General features: G+C 44.1%; 1 protein-coding gene across 7 annotated transcripts in view; it reads right to left on the bottom strand.

Annotated features, from left to right (window-relative positions):
* The window catches only part of LOC133480183 (adhesion G protein-coupled receptor B1-like), a 274432-nt gene extending 266225 nt beyond the window's left edge, over positions 1-8207 (bottom strand). For 3 of the 7 annotated variants that reach the window (XR_009789207.1, XM_061777926.1, XM_061777924.1), the window contains exon 1: positions 7402-8206. The gene's annotated coding sequence lies outside the window, so the exon portion shown is untranslated. Of the gene's footprint in view, positions 1-7401 lie in introns of all 7 variants that reach the window. The other 4 variants (XM_061777927.1, XM_061777930.1, XM_061777928.1 and 1 more) reach the window with 3 other exon arrangements.
* Positions 8208-18792: the final 10585 nt, after the last annotated feature.

Consider the following 18792-nt stretch of genomic DNA (forward strand, 5'->3'; position numbering starts at 1 on the left):
TAATGACAGTACCTTAGCACCCATTACATTATGTTGTAATGTTGGTTTGACCTGACAAGATATTTTTGAAGAAACTCAGTATACAGTACACAAGTATATACAGTAAATGAACAAGTCATTTAAATAGACACATTGCTCCATCTTGTTATGGGATCGGCGATCGTTTTTTTTAAACTGGCTGATCGCGTAAAGCCTACTTACGAGTGCCCCGACCAACACGTTTTTCAAATTCACTTTCAGCCCTTTATTGAACAGGACAAATAGTCACTGCGATTGGCTGGCAACCAGTTCGCCCGAACATAGCTGGGATTGGCTCCGGCACGCCGGCGGACCCTCGTGAGGAGAAGCGATACAGAAAATGGATGGATGGACATATAGTCAAACTCTCAATTAGCTGCTGTAGGCATACCTCAAAATCACTAATCAAGGAGAAGAATTAACCGAAGCTGAAGACTGTAAAAGCCATGCACGGATGAACAGAGGTGAGTTACAATGTTCCATCTTCAAATAGTAGAGGAGATGACATTTGAGAAATAACCACGAGAGGATACAGACGCTTTGTGAAACGGAGGCCAAGTTGACCGAGTTGAATAGAACTGAGAAGTAGACGGAAAGAAGAAACGTAAAACAGTGTCAAACTGAGATAAGAGGCCGGGGGATTGATGAGCATGAAAGAAGGAGCGAGGTCAAACTGCAAGGGAGAGAAAATACGCAAGGCGCTATGCATAGTAAACGGAAATTCCAATGTTGTCTTTTTCGACATGGTCGAGAAGAAAGCATACGGTCGGTGTCCGAAATGAACTCTTTGACTCGTGCCCAAGTTGGCCGCTTGATGGAAAAAAATAATACAAAATCCACCAGCCAAGCGTATTTTTTTACCGGCCAAAATATTACGTCATTTTACATCGGGCTGCACAATATATCGGAACAAATATTGTCATTGCAAAAATGGTCCGACTCGATACTAACTTTTGCACTGGCCAGCACATGATTTGGTCGCGCTCTTTGGTCGCACCCCATGATATGTGTGTGTGTGTGTGTGTGTGTATATATATAGACAAAAGAGGAGAACGCTTAATAGAACTTGTTGAACAAGACACAGATCTGTCAACACACAACGATGAAATTGTAAACGGGATTGTTCAAACTGCACACAAAGAGAAAGAGGACAACATCCAGAATATCTAAAGGTCCTCTCGACTTCATGAAAAAGCGGCGAGAAATGAAGAAAAGGGGCAGCATTATCAACAACATTGAACATGTTGAACTGTGCGAGACCATTTGGAAAAAGATACGAGAAGAATTGAGAACTTACAACGTTCGGCTTGTTCAGAAAACACTTGAAGCTGGACATGGAATAAAAAAAACATAAAACGTGCATTAATTCGCCACAAGAATTTTTGGTTTGAAAATGGAAGATGGAACAATGTCACAGCCGCGAGTTCAAGAATTTGGAAAAGAAAAGCTTGTGGTCTGGATGGAATTTCTGTGGAAATGCTTCAAGCAGGAGGGAAGCAACTTCATAAGATCCTTGTGAAAGTATTTCAACGCTGCTTGGACTTGCAAGAAGTGCCGGCGACATGGAAAGACGCAGAAATCATTTTGCTACAAAAATCAGGCGACAAAAGGGACCGAAGTAATTCTCGCCCAATGAGCCTGCTCGCAACCATTTATAAAGGCTTTGGAAAAGCGAATTGTAATCAAGCTCAGTGAAGCACAAGCGGCTTTTCGTAGCGGTTTTAATACTATGGACCACATACAGACAGTTCAACAAATAATCCAACGACACGAGTACGAAATGCCTCTGTGTGTAGACTTGATCGACTATGAAAAAGCGTTTGACTCAGTCGCCACCACTTCGATATGCAGGCGCTAGTAAAGCAAGGGATAGAGCCGATCTATATCAACATTCTACAATCAATATACAACGATTCTTCAGGTTCAATACGAAGTGATGATGAAAGAGTGTGAATAAGTCTGGGAAAAGGGGTCAGGCATGGCGACACACTGGCTCCGAAGCGATTTACAGCTTGCCTTGAAGAAATATTTAAAAAGCTCAATTGGGAAAAAGAAGGACGAAAAATGAACGGCGCTTATTTCAGCCATCTTCGTTTTGCAGACGACATCATTTTATTGTCCGACGATGCTGAACAACCACAGCGTCGTATTCCGGAATTAGAGTTAGAAAGCCGTCGCTCAGGTCTGAAAATGAACAAAATGATATCAAAATGGAGGACTATGTCCTAGACGCCGTCGACAACTACATCGATTTAGGCCAACTTGTAACAATGGATGGAAATACAAGCACTGAAGTTGAACGCCGAATAAAACTCGCCCGGCAGGCTTATGGAAGGCTTTGTGTTATATTCAAGAACAATCTTCCCATTTGCTTGAAAAGAAAAATATTTTACCAGTCCTCACTTACGGGAGTGAAACTTGGACTACGAATGCCGAAGTTATACAAAGACTACGTGGAACCCAAAGGAACACGGAACGCCAAATGTTGAAAATAAGCATTCGCGACAAGAAAAGATGCAGTCGGATAAGACGGCAGACGCGAGTTCCCGACCGTCATTGGAAAATTAAAAAGCCTTAAATGGAAATGGGCTGGCCACGTTGCGCGAAGAGCTGACGAGAGGTGGACCGCAGAAACTATCAATTCCATACCACTGGACACGAAGCGACCACGGCCGAGACCCAAAAGTAGATGGATAGATGAAATCCTTGAACACACCGGCAACACATTGCAAAATGTCCTAGCAGTTGCAAACGTGAAGAAGAGGCCTTCATGATGATGATGATGATGATGATATATATATATATATATAGGATATAAGACATACAAATACCATATAGGATATACCAAGGTCATGAAAAAGGTGCCCAAATAAATGTAATAACTTTGCAGGAGGGTCTGGGGGGATCCCCCGGGTCCCGCAGAAAATCCTTTTGATTTGAACATAAATGAAGCACTCTGGAAGACTCTGAAGAGTACAATAAGGCAAAATAATCCAATTTTCTTCACGCATAAAAACATGTATTTATACCGCTCGAGTTCATGTTGATTTGCCTCATTTCTTTGCTCTTTTGTTTCAGCCTCCAACTTGAGCCAGGCCCACCTGCAGCTGCAGCTGATGCCTGCTTCAAGCTGTGCCGCATGAACAGCATCCTCCTCTTTAAGCGCTCTCCTTCTGGAAGAGAACGGACTCAAATCACTTCCTTTTTCATTATTACCAACTTCAAAGGCTCCTCCCAAATGCATCCTCCAGGAAAAGATGAAGTACAATATCTTTCTGTTTTGATTGGCCAGTTCTGAATTTGAAGTGAGTTCATTTTGTGTTGTGACATAATCCTTAACATCATTTAACATTAACAGCCGTAAACTCATGTATTATTAACTAACCCTAAGAGCTCCAAATTGTTACGAATTTAGCTCCACCAATTTGCACCATTTCAACTTCTGCGTGTTCCGCTCATTCAAGCCAACCTGTGAACCACTCCCATTCCCCAAATTTCACAAAATTTCAAATTCAAAGTTTTTTAAGTTTTAGCTCCAGTTTCCTTATTTCTCAACAGACATTCAACAAAACAAGTTTCACATCCTTCCCATTTAAAATGAGAAATATTCAGCTCCTTCTATTCACCGTGGGATTGATTTTCAACATTCCCAAAAAATTCCTCATTCCCACCAAAATATTCCTCCTTTTTGACCCACAAAATTGGCCTATTATGACATATTGTACATTGTTCCTTCCTCCTTCCGCATTTCTCCACCAATCTCATCTATTACAACTACAAAATATTTTCCATCTTCCAAAAATGTCCTTGTCTCAAATTTCATTATTTTCGCCAAACGTTTCACAAAATTCCCATCATATGACAGATAACCCTAACCCGTTCCCTCCTCCTCCGACATTTATGGACCGATACATGTGCACGTGTATACATACACATTTCTTAATTTCACATGTGTGCTTGTGTCCACGTCCTTGACTGACTCCGCATTACCCGTTACCGCTCGGAGAAACAGATGCTAGCGAACGCTAGCCCCGTGAGGACAAACGGTTCAAATCACTCATGAGTCCGTTCGCTGAATAATCCGTCGTTCCTTGAGCGAACCAATCGCTCATCGTACTAGTTTGCAGTGAACTTCGCTCATGGCACGACGGTTTACCGCATACGTACTTGCACGTCCCTCCTTGGCGGATCGCCGCCTGCGCGCTGGCTGCTCATTGGTCATTCGCCAAAGATTCAGAAGTGAGCGACAGAACACCACAGCAGTTGCCTTTCCGCTCCCGCCGCCGGCCAAACTCAAAGAAGGAATGATTTCAGAAACTGATTCGGTTCAGTACGTTCGCGAACTAAACAACACTATGCTCGACCCCTGCCCCCTGGCCTCGTATCTCGTCACGTTTTGATTTCATGGTTAGTTTTCAAGTCAATTCCAACTGATGGTGGCAATGTACAGCTTGAAGCCTCTTTTTTTTTTTTTTTTTTTAAATCATTTTTACAAATGATATCAGCCAAATTGCTGTACTGGTATTCATTATTTAAAGCTGTAGTATATAACTTATGGCGCCCCCCTAAGCCCGAATTCTGCATTACAACAAAAGAACAGCGCCGTCGCTTCAATATGACGCAGGCAATGTGTGTAATGTCCCTTATGTGATTCTACTACACGTTTTCTATGTTTTGAAGGAAACGTGCGCCATCATTTCTTTGCTGTCATTTGCAGCGCATCACCAACCGGGCCAGCGCTGGAAATGAATAGGGCATTCACTAAATGGCAAAAAATCAAATACAGCAAGATGTTCGAGGAGCTGAATGGCTTCATCACCATTGTCTCATCTCCTCTTGGGTGAAAATGACTTTTTCTTTGAAATGGGGGGGGGGGGGGAATTGTTGTGGATTATAGCTTTCAGTAAAGGTACCGATACTTGTAGGCCATTCCCTTACTTAAGTAAAAGTTCAAAAGTACACACTTGTAAATGTACTTCAGTGGAAAAAGCACAAAGTAAGTTGACATTTTTCAAGCCAATAATAAAATACATACACATACTGCACGTGCCATTATCGCGATGATGATAATTATTTGGTATATTGTGCAGCCCTATGTAAAATAATTTACTATTTTGGCCTGGGAAAAAATATTTTCCAGGCATTTTTTTTTTTTTTTTTTTTTTAAATTGAATTTCGTTTCGGACACTGGATTTAATGAGTGGTGAGGACAATTTATATACAGTTTGAAGGGCAACACGTGTAAATTGTGCAATTCACATGACTGTTATGAAGCTGTTTATGTCTTTATCCTATTGCAATTGGCCACCCCCAATTCCTCTGTCAATAAGGATTGCATTTACTATGAAAGCTTAAAATTTGAACCAATAACCTTTTGCAAATAGGGCTTAAAGCGGCATTAGAAAATGCTAAATGAGATTGTTTTTTTTTTTCCCATTTGCCCACGTGTCTTTACCCTTATTGATGAAATGAATATGAAAGTGACCCAATCGAACATATTTTCAATGACTATGTGATTAGAAACACTCAAGCATCACTTCAGATTCGTCCAGTTTTTACAACACGTAAACTCCTCATTGGCGAAACTGCAACACAGATGTCTTGTAAACGTTACGTGTCGTAAATGACGGGCCAGGAGTCATTTCGTACCCTTTCCAAGCTCTTCAATGGGCCCCCGTTGAATTTTGCAGTAGTTGCTCAAAGAAAACCTATTTCTCTCAATTGTAAGATTGACAAAGCATGAGGACATTTGGTGACGTGGGTAAGCGTTACTTTGGGGGTGAGTTACTGAGGTGTTGGCGTCAGCACGATCGCTTCGCTGACCGAATGTACTCGTGGGTTTCGCACACAAAGTCATCTGTCCTTCTCAGAGGCCGCCCAATAGCATGGCGGCGTGTCTGCGGCGCTCTAGTTACAGAATGCCTTCAATCCGTCTTCACCCATCTATTTATCTCTCATCTTTCAACGACCCCCCCGCCTCCTCGTCGTCGCCTCTCCGTGCTCTGATGTCGCGAATTCAGATATCAGGTTTCCTGAGAGCACGCGTGAAGATGAGTTTCGGGGAGTTGGCTATACACTTGGATTTGAATGGCGACGGGAAGACACAAGATGGAGAAAAGAAGAGGGACATCTAGGTTAAAAAACATGCATGAATGGCTTCGCTGCCTAATTCCTGTGACTACAAGCCAACCGCGCCAGTCACAGAATTGCCGTGTCTGTTTTTCTGACGAACTGCTATATCTGCATTTGGATTCTTTGCGACGAGACACCTCAGCGCGCCATGTCCGGCTCCTTCAAAAAGGGGGCGAAACTGTTCCGATACACATTTTAATTCCAAAATTCAGACCTAAATGGCTCACAATTCCTCTCAATTTGGTATTTAAAATTACAAACATTTGAATTTGACATCATTAGCTCTGTTAAATAAAAGAGCTGAAGTAAATCTTGTTTCAAGTATCAATGCTTCAAACTGTCAGTCAATAGACACAAATATCGAAAACATTGTCTACCACGTTGGATAATTGTGTACATTTATAGCACTTTTTCTTCTCCTGGCACGTTTAGCTCGGTCTCATCCGTTTCGAGAACTCATTTCGTCTGTGCCGTTTGACAAAATATGATATGATATACCTCACAAATGCTGACTCCTTTGCCCTGTAAGGATTCACATAACCTGAGCAGCACAATTCATCAGATATTAATAATCTGCTTTCACGTGTCTGATCCAAAGAGTGCGTTTACACGTGTTTAGGATTTATAGGAAGAATGTGGACAACTGAGAATATACCACACAAAAATAACATATATATATATATTTTTTTTTTTGGGATGCTTGTACATTTATTGAGCAATGCCGCCTTAAAGTTTGAAAAGCAGACAAATTTCTTGGAACACATTATTTCATTTTGCATACAAGTGTAAGGATTATGAAAAGGCTGTCCAATGAATTGGCACAATTACCTAAATACGACTAAAATATACATAAGCTTAATTGAGTTTCAAGACAAGGCAAATGAAGGTCATGTGCTAGGACACGCCTTTTTCTTTCTGATTGGGTTTTTTTTTTTTTCTTTTTTTGGGGGGGGGGAAAGTTCTTGACTATACTAGTTATCTTTTGCCAGATAATGTCAAACTAAGCCAAAAAAATAAATGTGTCAACATTGTGACTTAAATGAGACGTTGTTTATGTTGGACCGCAGAAGGCGAATGCCCACCGCGCATTCTGCTTCATCGAAAGCCGAAGCGCGACATTCGAGTAAATAAATCTACGCGGCAATCGCTGTGTCAGGAGTCAATATGCCCCCCCAAGCCCCCCCCCCCAGCACCGCACACATTCAACAAAACTTGATTGAACAGGCAAAAATCAAATTGATTTCCGTGTACCTTGAGCAAGTCACTTCTCCTTTGGATGCATTAAGTGTCACTGGGCACCAATTCCACCAAAGAAAAGCACACACTAGTGTGGCAATAACACAATAAGTCCTTCGATACGGGTGTCCCCCACCCCCCCCCCCCCAAAAAAAAAAAAAAAATGGCTAATGTTGAAATTGTTGCTATTGGGATTGGTGAAGCCCCACCGACTTGGGAATTGTCCGTTGGATTCCGGTTGTTCTTTCTGTCAGCGAAGAGAGTATTCCGAGGCGGTTTCCCGCTCCCGCTCCCGCTCAATCAAACATCCGCTCTGCTTGAATGACTTCCTCGGAGTTTTGCCCATATTCCAAGTCTGTCTGGATGGTTCCAGGTGAGCGTGTGGCTTTGACGGAGGGGGGCTCGCGCGCGACCCCGGACCCGCCGCCGTAGACAAGCTCCGCTCGCAGCTCTGCCTTCTTGCCTTCCTTGCTTTCTTTCTTTCCTTCTTTCCTTCTTTCTTTTTTTCTTTTTTTTGTTGTCGTTGCTCTGCCTTGCTTGAAGCAACCAACCGCATTCGTTGTTTGGAAATCCCGTCGACGCTTTACCAAAACGTCTTCCGGTGTGTACTTTCAAAATAAAATGTCTCCGTGTATTCCCCGGGGAGCACTTAAACTTTGAAGGCGAAGAAAAGGCTCATTTCCTGTCGAATTCGGTCTTTCCTGCGTTCGAAGCTCGTCGGGTGTGGAACGGGCTGGGCGGTTTCGACCTCAAATTACAAAAGCCAGCCAGCAGCCCCATCTTCTGGAGTCCAAGAGCATCAATAATAATCGTACAGTAATGGCTACTAAATGCTGCGTGGTATATCATTTTGTGGAATCATATTTTCTGGTCACAGTATGAATCCAATCAATACATAATCTGGGTTTCTGGGGGTATTAGATTCTGGCTGCGCATTTTCTTTCCGTACCAGCAATTTAAAAGACTGCGCTGCAGTGGTTCTCAAACGCTTTCCCCCCAAAATACTGAGCCTTTCAAGTACCCACATCACGACCAGAAATACTGCAGCATACTAGGCCTAAGTATTCAAAAAACTATCAACTTTATATTTAATATTATTGTAAGATGCCGGCGCAGCGGCTGACCGGTTAGCACATCTGCCTCACAGTTCTGAGGGCCGGGGTTCAATGTTCTCCCCGTGCCGGTGTGGCTTTTCTCCGGGCACTCCGGTTTCCTCCCACATCCCCAAAACATGCGTGGTAGGTTGATTGAAGACTCAAAATGTCCAGTAGGTGTGAATGTGAGTGCGAATGGTTGTTTGTTTGTATGTGCCCTGCGATTGGCTGGCGACCGGTTCAGGGTGTACCCCGCCTCCCGCCCGAAGATAGCTGGGATAGGCTCCAGCACGCCCCCCGCCCCGCATGAGGAGAATCGGCTCAGAAAATGGATTATTGTAAGACTGTAACATTAACACTGTGCAAATGGATGGTCTGCGGATGATGCCGTCAACATGGGACTGCACTTCATCCTAGGGCACCTCGACAGTGCGGGGACCTACGCGAGGTTCCTGTTTGTGGACTTCAGCTCAGCGTTCGACACCATCATCCCTGAACTCCTTTACAGCAGGTGAGGCTGGGGGAGGCCACCGCATCCACACGCAGCATCAGCACTGGGGCGCCCCAAGGTTGTGTCCTCTCTCCGCTGCTCTTCTCTCTCGACACGAACGACTGCACCTCAACGCACCCGGCTGTCAAACTCCTGAAGTTTGCAGATGACACCGCTGGCATCGGCCTCATCAAAGACGGTGACGAGTCTGCGTATCGACAGGAAGCGGAGCGGCCGGAGCTGCGCTGCGGCCGACACAACCTGGAGCTGAACACGCTCAAGACTGTCGAGAGGATCGTGGACTTCAGGAGGCATCCTTCGCCACAGCTGCCCCTCACGTTGTCCAGCTGCCTTGTGTCAACCGTCGAGACCTTCAAGTTCCTGGGAATTACAGTCTCTCAGGACCTGAAGTGGGCGACCAACATCAACTCCGTCCTCAAAAAGGCCCAGCAGAGGATGTACTTCCTGCGGCTTCTGAGAAAGCTGCTGAGGCAGTTCTACACAGAGGTCATCGAATCAGTCCTGTGTTCTTCCATCACAGTCTGGTTTGGTGCTGCTACCAAAAAGGACAAACTCCGGCTGCAACGGACAATCAAAACTGCTGAAAGGATTGTCGGTACCCCCCTACCCACCCTTGAGGACTTGCACGCTACCAGAACTAAGACAAGAGCTTGCAAAATCCTCTCAGACCCTCCACATCCCATTCACCGGCTCTTCCGGCTCCTTCCCTCAGGTAGGCGCTACCGATCAATGCAAACTAGAACTAGTAGACATTCCGACAGCTTCTTCCCTCTTGCGATCAACTTCTTAAACAGCTAACCTACAATTCCATTACAACATGCTGGCAATTTTTTGACTTTTTTGACCAATTCTACATTACTGGTGCACTCACTGTCGTAGTCTCGCCACGCTGCACTATTTGCATATCTGTTGTTGACCAATAGTGGCCACTCATGCCAGAGTCGCATCTGCTCCATTTGCACACTGACTGAGGAGTATCTGCAACATTTGCACAATCAACATTGTCCCAGATTATTGCACATTTTTAAAAAATGTAATGCTGGGCACAGTTTGAGCTCATTGAGCTGATAAATCAATTCAAGTAAAATATTTTGCACATAAGAACAAAAAAAAACAAAAAACAGTACCTAAATAAATGTTTATAAACATTTTTTTTGAAAATGTTAAATTCAACTATATTTAGTTAACAAATATACTGTGCTGGATTATAAAAAAAAGTTTAAGCCGGTATAACATGATGCAGTTTGAGCATTTTATTCAGTGGTTCCTTGCGTACCACTGGAGGAAGATCGCGTACAACAAGTTGCACTTGTGCCGCACTTTAAGAATCGCTGCTCTGAAAAAATAATGTCAAAAAGAGGAATGGCCGGAAGTGCGTCGGACGCGCCGTCGTCATTTGTTGCCGGACGTGTGTCGGGAGTGACGTCGTCGTCCGTTGCTGGAAGTGCCAGAAGTTCCGTCATTGTTTGTTGCCGGAAGTAGATCGGAAGTGACGTCATCACCCGTTGCTGGAAGTGTGTCGGGAGTGACGTCATTGTTTGTTGCCGGAAGTAGATCGGAAGTGACCCCCCGCCCCAAGCGGGTCCCCTCCCCCCACACTTCCAGTCACAGCCAGTCAACACTGAAACCTTTCCATGCTCATCAACTCACAAGCGTTGGTGCTTTTGTTAGCTTCAATGATTTCCAGCATATCCATGACTATGCTGCATTTCAACCACTTTTCAACAGTACAGTACTTTTCTTACATTATTTAAACAAAACAGATGAAGTTTATAGTACGTCATTTTCAACCCAAATCGATATATTGACAACATTACTCAGTCGGATTCTCCGAATTACCGTGGCATGATACATTATATTGTAATAGAAAATACTCGATTACTTTTTAAAGGAGGTATTTCTCTACTTTGTCTCGAGTCATCGTTTGACTTTAGTAACATTCGATCGCGGGTTTCTTCAGATCGATTAATTGCTACATGGTGACGTCATCAGCGAAATATTCCCACCACGCACGACTTCTCCTGTTTCGTTCTCACAGTACGATTGTGCTCGTATCAAGTTGTTGCTTTCTAAACGTGTTCAAAAACAACAGCCAAGAAAAACATTAAGATCAACATGTTGTGATGGTATTCCTCTTAAAAAACCGGCAAATATCATATTCTTCAATTTGCAAATAAACCAAATGCTTGTTAATTCGTAGCATATGCGCATGCGCAGTCTTTAACCGAACACACTGCTGACACGATATGGAGACATTTATTTTCACGTTCTTTTGTTACTTTCAATGCATATATCTGCACAATGTCATATACATTCATCCTGAAGCAATTCTTCTGCTCACTTTACTCCAGTCCGATATTCTTTTCATCCTTGCAGTCTCTGTTCTTACAATCATAAATACAGTGACTTCAATTCTCTGGAGACCTCCAGGCTTCATTTCTGAGTACAATGGGTGCGTGCGTGCGTGCGGGCGGGCGGGCGTCCCTCCCTTAGGATGAAAGAGAAGTCATAAGACTTTCATACATAAGCTTCGGGAAATTCCAAGGTCTCCGACCCCCCCCCCCCCCCCCCCCACATGCATACGTTACAGTCAATATATTTCCAAGCTACTTCAAAAACCTAACTAACCTAACAACTTAAGTAGATTTTTTAATTTATTATCAACATCAATATCATGTTTCAAAATGAGTAAGGTAATACAGTAGTTATAAATCGTCAATTTAGCCTTAACCTAAACGTAACAGATGTATGATCAAAACGTTGTATTATGTTCTGGATGAAAAATAAATCAAATCAAACTCAATCAGTAATGAACAGTTTACCTTTCGTTTTGAACGCAGACTGTAGAGCAACAAATGAGTGGTTGAATCATCGTATTTATTAGCACACATACGCTGACTGACTAACATCCCTGATTCGAGGTTTTAAGGGTTTTGACAGGATTGAACTTCTAAAATCAGTATTTTATCAAATTCAACTTCCATATTTCCTGCATCTGCCGAGTATTAGCCACACAATGTTTAGTTCATCATTTCGAGAATACAGACGCGTCGTATTATCAGTAATGCGATCGTGACACATCTGCCGTCTTACCAACATCCACGATTGAAGTTTTTCAGAGATATTTCCGCCTCGACTTTAAAAACGACGGTATTTTCTGCACAGTCCGTCGTTGATTGTTTTTGACTTCCATACAGCTAGTGTACGTTGTGTATGTGCATGCTCAGCTCGAAAAACCTTTGCCGTCTCTTTAAGAGTACAACAATGTTCGTAAACATTTGAAATATGATCAAAGTATTTAGACATCATAGTTTTGGGGACATTTTTGGTTGAAACTATCAATACATTGATACCTTGAGAGATGAATGACCTGACTTACAAGTTTTTCAAGATACGAACCGATGTCCGGGCTATTTTATGGCATGACTTCTACACAAAAAATGGAGATAAGACGACATGATGATGACAGTGATTACAAAAACCGGTGGTTTGGCAGATACGAAACAATTCTTCTTCTTCTTCTTCTTCAAAAAAAAAAAAAAAGGCTTCGAGAGTTTTATTAGCACTCTCATTTGAAGTGTACTGTGACACTAAACATGTATTACATGTTGAGTGTGTAAAACAACCACGGAGCTTTGTCTTACGAAAGAAGACGAGGTTGTTGCTGTCAAACTAAGCAAAATGCCACAGACAGGCTAACCGATTGAGTCTGTATATGAATATGAAGGTGTATGATAAACTGTATAGCACGAGCCAGAATACTCAACCTTTCAAGTACTTATTTGGAAGACTACTTTTTACTTTGACTTGAATCATATTATCCTAAGTATGAGCATGCACGCCTACATCAGTAGTCTACTTTTTAAGTATTTTTTTTTTTTTTACTGCTTAACCTACCACTACACATGCACATGCCATAAATTCTATATCTAAGGACATTTAGAGGAAATATTGGAAGTGTATCCTCATCACACTGCTTTGCGTTGTGAGTAGGTGAAAGCAATTCGCCCGGCCATCCTGACATGAGTTGTTGTTTGGGTGTACTCTAGCGTGAGGTCCACTTCTCAACGGCCGTGGAGATTCACGTAACGAGGGTGCGGCGCTCTGCCGCTGTCGGATCCCGCAAAGGACCATGGGAAGAGATGGGGCGGGACCGCAAACGCTTGAGGCCACGCTTTAAGTTCACCCAAAAGCTGACGGAATGGCAGAACGTTATTTAGTAGCGTGATGTCACGCGAGTCAGGGGCCTCGCCAGGGTCGAGTCGGACGATTAGGACGGCACAAGAGGGGTTTAGGGATTGCGCAACCGGCAGTAATAAGCTTGGGGTGTCTCAAGTCTCCCCTGTTTAACTGTGAGGCCTGCAGATAAGCCGGTTGCGGCCTCCGGGTCATCAAATTCTTGAGACAATGCTTGGCAGAGGGCCGGGTAATCGGCCAGCACATGAGCCGGTTGTCGTTCAATTAAGCTCCTGCCTTCTCGGCTATCTGATAAGCTACAGTTAAGGGTGGAGGGAGAGTCGGGAGTGAGCCAAAAAGTTGAGGCCGCCACCCGTGAGGAAGCAGCACGGCCGTCCCTGAAGGTGGATTCTGGCCCGAAGGTAGGAGATGTTTTATCGGGCTCTGTGACAGTTTTGGCGAGGGAGGCCCCCAGGCTGTCTGTAGCAGGGGCCGGAGCACTGGGATGAGTCAGAGGGTCGGCGGACAGCTGTCGAGCTAATTGTAGCTCACGCCTGACATGGGCTAACGCATCCTCTTGGTCCCGGAGCTGTTGCTAGAGGCGGGACAGCTCCGTCTTCCTGATTGCCATCTGTGTCTTGAGCCCATAGGACTATTCCATCTCTTTGGAGCATTCTGCTTTGAGTGTTTCGGTGCGTTCGGTGAGCTGCTGGATGTCATCGGAAGCTTGTCGCAGCACAATAGTTGCTCGCTGATGTTCGGCCTGTAATTCAAGCACTTGGTCGGCTAATTCTACCAATTTAGCCTTTAAGTGGGCAATCTCGGCATAAGCGTCTTGTAGCTGGTTATGCTGACCTCTGGAAGTTAGTTCGCTCGAGGTAGGGGCTTGGGTTGGTTTATCATCGTCATAGTTTAATTCGCCGTTGTCTTTCGACGGCCACTGTGCAGCCTCTGCATCATCGCATTGCATTTCAACGTCAAGGAGTTCAGCCAAGTTTAAGCGCCTGGTGGTGTCTTTTAATTGTGCAGTTAACTGGACTTGTTTATGCTGTTCAGTTCACCAGAGCGTCCTCGCGGTCGCTCCATTTGAGTTGGGCCACCAAGTTCAGCTTCATGCAGCCAAGCGCTCGAGCGAGATTTCAATCTTTAAAGGTTTTGTGCTCGGCTTCACTCATAAGTAGTGCGATGTTATCAGAATCAGAATCAGAATCATCTTTATTTGCCAAGTATGTCCAAAAAACCCACAAGGAATTTGTCTCCGGTAATTGGAGCCGCTCTAGTACGACAACAGACAGTCAATTGACAGAGAACACTTTTGAAACATAAAGACATTGAGAAAAACAGTCACTGAGCAATAAAGGGTTGCTAGTTATCTGGTAATACACTTGTTTTTTGTTTGACAATTGTGCAAAAAGAGTCCTCTAGCACTTAGAGCAGTTTGAATGACTAATATTGCAATAGACCGGTGCAATGACCATTGTGCAAAGGGCGCCGAGACTTCAAGCGAGTAGTGCGATAATCTGGGACAATGTTGATTGTGCAAATGTTGCAGATACTCCTCAGTCAGTGTGCAAATGGAGCAGATGCGACTCTGGCATGAGTTGGTCAACAACAGATATGCAAATAGTGCAGCGTGGTGAGACTACGACAGTGAGTGCACGAGTAATATATAATTGGCCCCACAGAAATGTGACAACAAACTCATGTTGTAATGGAATTGTAGGTTAGCTGTTTAAGAAGTTGATTGCAATTTCTACTAGTTCTAGTTTGCATTGATCGGTAGCGCCTACCTGAGGGAAGGAGCCGGAAGAGCTGGTGACCGGGGTGGGGTGGGTCTGAGAGGATTTTGGACTATCTTGTCTTAGTTCTGGCAGCGTGCAAGTCCTCAAGGGTGGGTAGGGGGATACCGACAATCCTTTCAGCAGTTTTGATTGTCTGTTGCATTCGGAGTTTGTCCTTTTTTGTAGCAGCACCAAACCAGACTGTGATGGAAGAACACAGGACTGATTCGATGACGGCTGTGTAGAACTGCCTCAGCAGCTCCGGTGGCAGGCCGTGCTTTCTCAGAAGCCGCAGGAAGTACTTCCTCTGCTGGGCCTTTTTGAGGACGGAGTTGATGTTGGTCGCCCACTTCAGGTCCTGAGAGACTGTAATTCCCAGGAACTTGAAGGTCTCGACGGTTGACACAAGGCAGCTGGACAGCGTGAGGGGCAGCTGTGGCGAAGAGTGCCTTCTGAAGTCCACGATCATCTCTAGTCTTGAGCGTGTTCAGCTCCAGCTTGTGTCGGCCGCACCACAGCTCCAGCCGCTCCGCTTCCTGTCGATATGCAGACTCGTCACCGTCCTTGATGAGGCCGATGCCAACGGTGTCATCTGCAAACTTCAGGAGTTTGACAGCCGGGTGCGCTGAGGTGCAGTCGTTCGTGTAGAGAGAGAAGAGCAGCGGAGAGAGGACACAACCTTGGGGCGCCCCAGTGCTGATGCTGCGTGTGGATGCGGTGGCCTCCCCCAGCCTCACCTGCTGTGTCCTGCCCGTCAGAAAGCTGTAAATCCACTGGCAGATGGCAGATGAGACGCTGAGCTGGAGAAGCTTGGAGGAAAGGAGTTCAGGGATGATGGTGTTGAATGCTGAGCTGAAGTCCACGAACAGCATCCTCACGTAGGTTCCTGCACTGTCGAGGTGTTCTAGGATGAAGTGCAGTCCCATGTTGACTGCATCATCTGCAGACCTGTTTGCTCGTTAGGCAAACTGCAGGGGGTCCAGCAGGGGACCTGTGACGCTCTTGAGGTGGTCCAGCATCAGACGTTCAAAGGACTTTATGACCACAGATGTCAAGGCGACAGGCCTGTAGTCATTTCGATCCGAGATTGTAGGTTTCTTGGGGACTGGAATGATAGTGGAGCGTTTGAAACAGGAGGGTACTTCGCACAGTTCCAGAGATCTGTTGAAGATCTGAGTGAAGACTGGAGCAAGCTGGTCCGCGCAGATTTTGAGGCAGGATGGGGACACATGGTCTGGGCTGCTGCTTTGTTAATCTTTTGTTGTTTGAAGATGTGTCTCACATCCTGTTGGCGGATGGTCAACGCAGAAGTCGGCGGTGGGATAGTGGTCGGTGGTGCGGCTGGGTGGGTGTGGGGTGTGAAAGTGTCCTTTTCAAATCTGCAGTAGAAGGTATTGCTATTGTTCTCAGCTTGGGGGGCTCGTCGCTTGTAATTAGTCAGCGATTGGAATGCATGCCAGACTGATTTAAAGTCGTTAGCGCTAAACTGTTTTTCCAACTTTGCTGCATAGTTCCTCTTTGGAATGTTAAGTTCTTTAGTCAGCTGGTTTCTAGCTCGATTACACAGGGCCCTGTCCCCGCTTTGATGCGTCCTCCTTACCTTGGCGAAGCTGCTTAAGCTTGGCAGGGAACCACGGCTTGTGCGAAATGACTTTGTTGGTACACACACACATCTTCACAGAAACTGATATAGGATGTGACAGTGTCCTTACATTCATCCAGATTGCCAGTTGAATTTTCAAAGACACTCCAGTCTGTGCAGTCTAAACAGCTTTGCTTCATTGGTCCACTTTTTCACTATTTTTACTGTAGGCTTCGCGCATTTAAGTTCTTGCCTGTATGTCGCTATTAAGTGAATTAAGCAGTGATCAGACGAGCCCAGTGGTGCATGAAGTTTGCCACGGTATGCGTTTTTTAGCGTAGTATAGCAGTGGTTCAAAATATTATTTTCACTGGTAGGACAGTCGATGTGCTGCTTGTATTTAGGGAGTTCGTGGTTGAGTTTAGCTTTGTTAAAGTCCCCGAGAATAATGAGGGGTGAGTCCGGGTGGGTTTTTTTTCAATTTCGTTGACTTGTTCAGCGAGCAGTAGCAGTGCGGCGTTCGTGTTAGCTTGAGGCGAAATATAGACGCCAGCGAGAATGAATGATGCAAACTCACGAGGCGCTTAGAATGGCTTACAGTTCAAAAACAGCGACTCCAAATGCGGACTGCAGTGTTTGCTGAGCTCCGTGACGTCCGTACACCATTTTCCGTTGATATTGAAGCATATCCCGCCGCCTTTTGTTTTCCCCGATGATTCCATGTTGCGGTCTGCCCGGTTAAGATGGAAGCCGGGAAGCATGACGGCGCCATCGGGTACAGCGTCACAAAGCCAAGTCTCCGTAAAGCACATCCGAAGTCTTTACTGGACTTTATCAGAAGATGAAGCTCATCCATTTTGTTGGGTAGGGAGTGTAGATTCGCGAGGTGGATGGAATTTGCTTTTGCAAATTCGGGGGTTTATCACGTCATTTGAAGGTGTTTGAGAATTGTGTGTTTGTGTAGAAGCAGTGATCGATCGAGTAGCACAAAAGTATTGACGCCGTCAAGCTATGCGCACAAAATGTATTTGATCGAATGAAATTGCTGCGTGAGGGTTGGCAATTTCATTGGTGATTTTAAATCATTTGCGAAGGGCAAACGAATCAGCTTGTTGACTAAACTAAACTCATTGAATTGAATTGAATTGAAACTCATTTAACCAATTAATTGATTTAGTTTGGATAAATGAATTTTAGTTATTTCGTTAAGCAACTTAATTTAACAGTGTGTGATGGCTATCACTGCAAGTCAATTCAATTGGTGAAGCAGTTTAGGACTTCAGCTGATTCACATAAGTTTTATTTAACTTTGGGTAAAAGTCAAATGTACTTATAATGAGGCTTGTGAATTAATTAATTGCTTGTATGGCTAGTAATGGTGTGGGATTTAGGCAGAGGGAAAAGCCATTAGAAAGAAAAAAGAAACGATTCAAAGAAAGAAAAATTCAAGCAAATAAAAAAATATATCTATTTTTCAAAAATAATTTTAAAATGTTTTTTTTTTTTTTTTAAATCAAAAATAAATGACAAAAAAAACAAAACAAACAAAAGAAAATCAAAAAAACCTTCAGGAAATTTGTTTCTATATTTTTTTCTTTTTACATTTTTTTTTAAAAACAATTAAAACCCAAAGTGATTAAAAACAGACAAGCAGTTAATTAATAAACTCCACTTTGTAAAAGAAATCCGTGAATTAACTGTGGTTACTGTAAGCGGTTGTCAGTTTAAATCGTCAGAATGTGTTGTGCACGTTTGCTGGCGGAATGTGGCGGTGTTGCTGTGTAGCAATGCAGCGGCTTCCGTTGTGACACTCGTTAAGAGTCTCACATTGCAAATCTCAAAACTGGTTGAAAATACCAGGCATTAAGCTTTAAAGCAGGATCGCGGCTTCGGCGTTTCGAAAAGGAGCGAAAACGCAGGCTTTTAACTTCAAAACCCTCTTTCTATCATAGATTGAGGCAAGCTCTCTGGGGTGTTCAGTTGCCTAGGCAACAGGTGACCTTCCTTTCCCACCACCTTCGGGGCCACAAGGGGAGCTGGACCGCCTCTGAGTGTTAATTTTCCATTTTGGAATTATTTCGTGGGTTTAAAACTCGTGGAATAAAATATGAATTATTGGATTTAAGATAATGAGACCATTTTCCCGCTTTGCATTGTCCCACGCCCATCGGCTTTTATACCTGTAACGAATCTTTCAAATGTTATGTGATTGTTGAGAACACTACTATTTTCAATGTGGCATTTGTGTGGTGTTGAATGGAA

Source organism: Phyllopteryx taeniolatus, chromosome 6 (assembly GCF_024500385.1).
Source record: "Phyllopteryx taeniolatus isolate TA_2022b chromosome 6, UOR_Ptae_1.2, whole genome shotgun sequence".
Taxonomy (NCBI): Eukaryota; Metazoa; Chordata; class Actinopteri; order Syngnathiformes; family Syngnathidae; genus Phyllopteryx; species Phyllopteryx taeniolatus.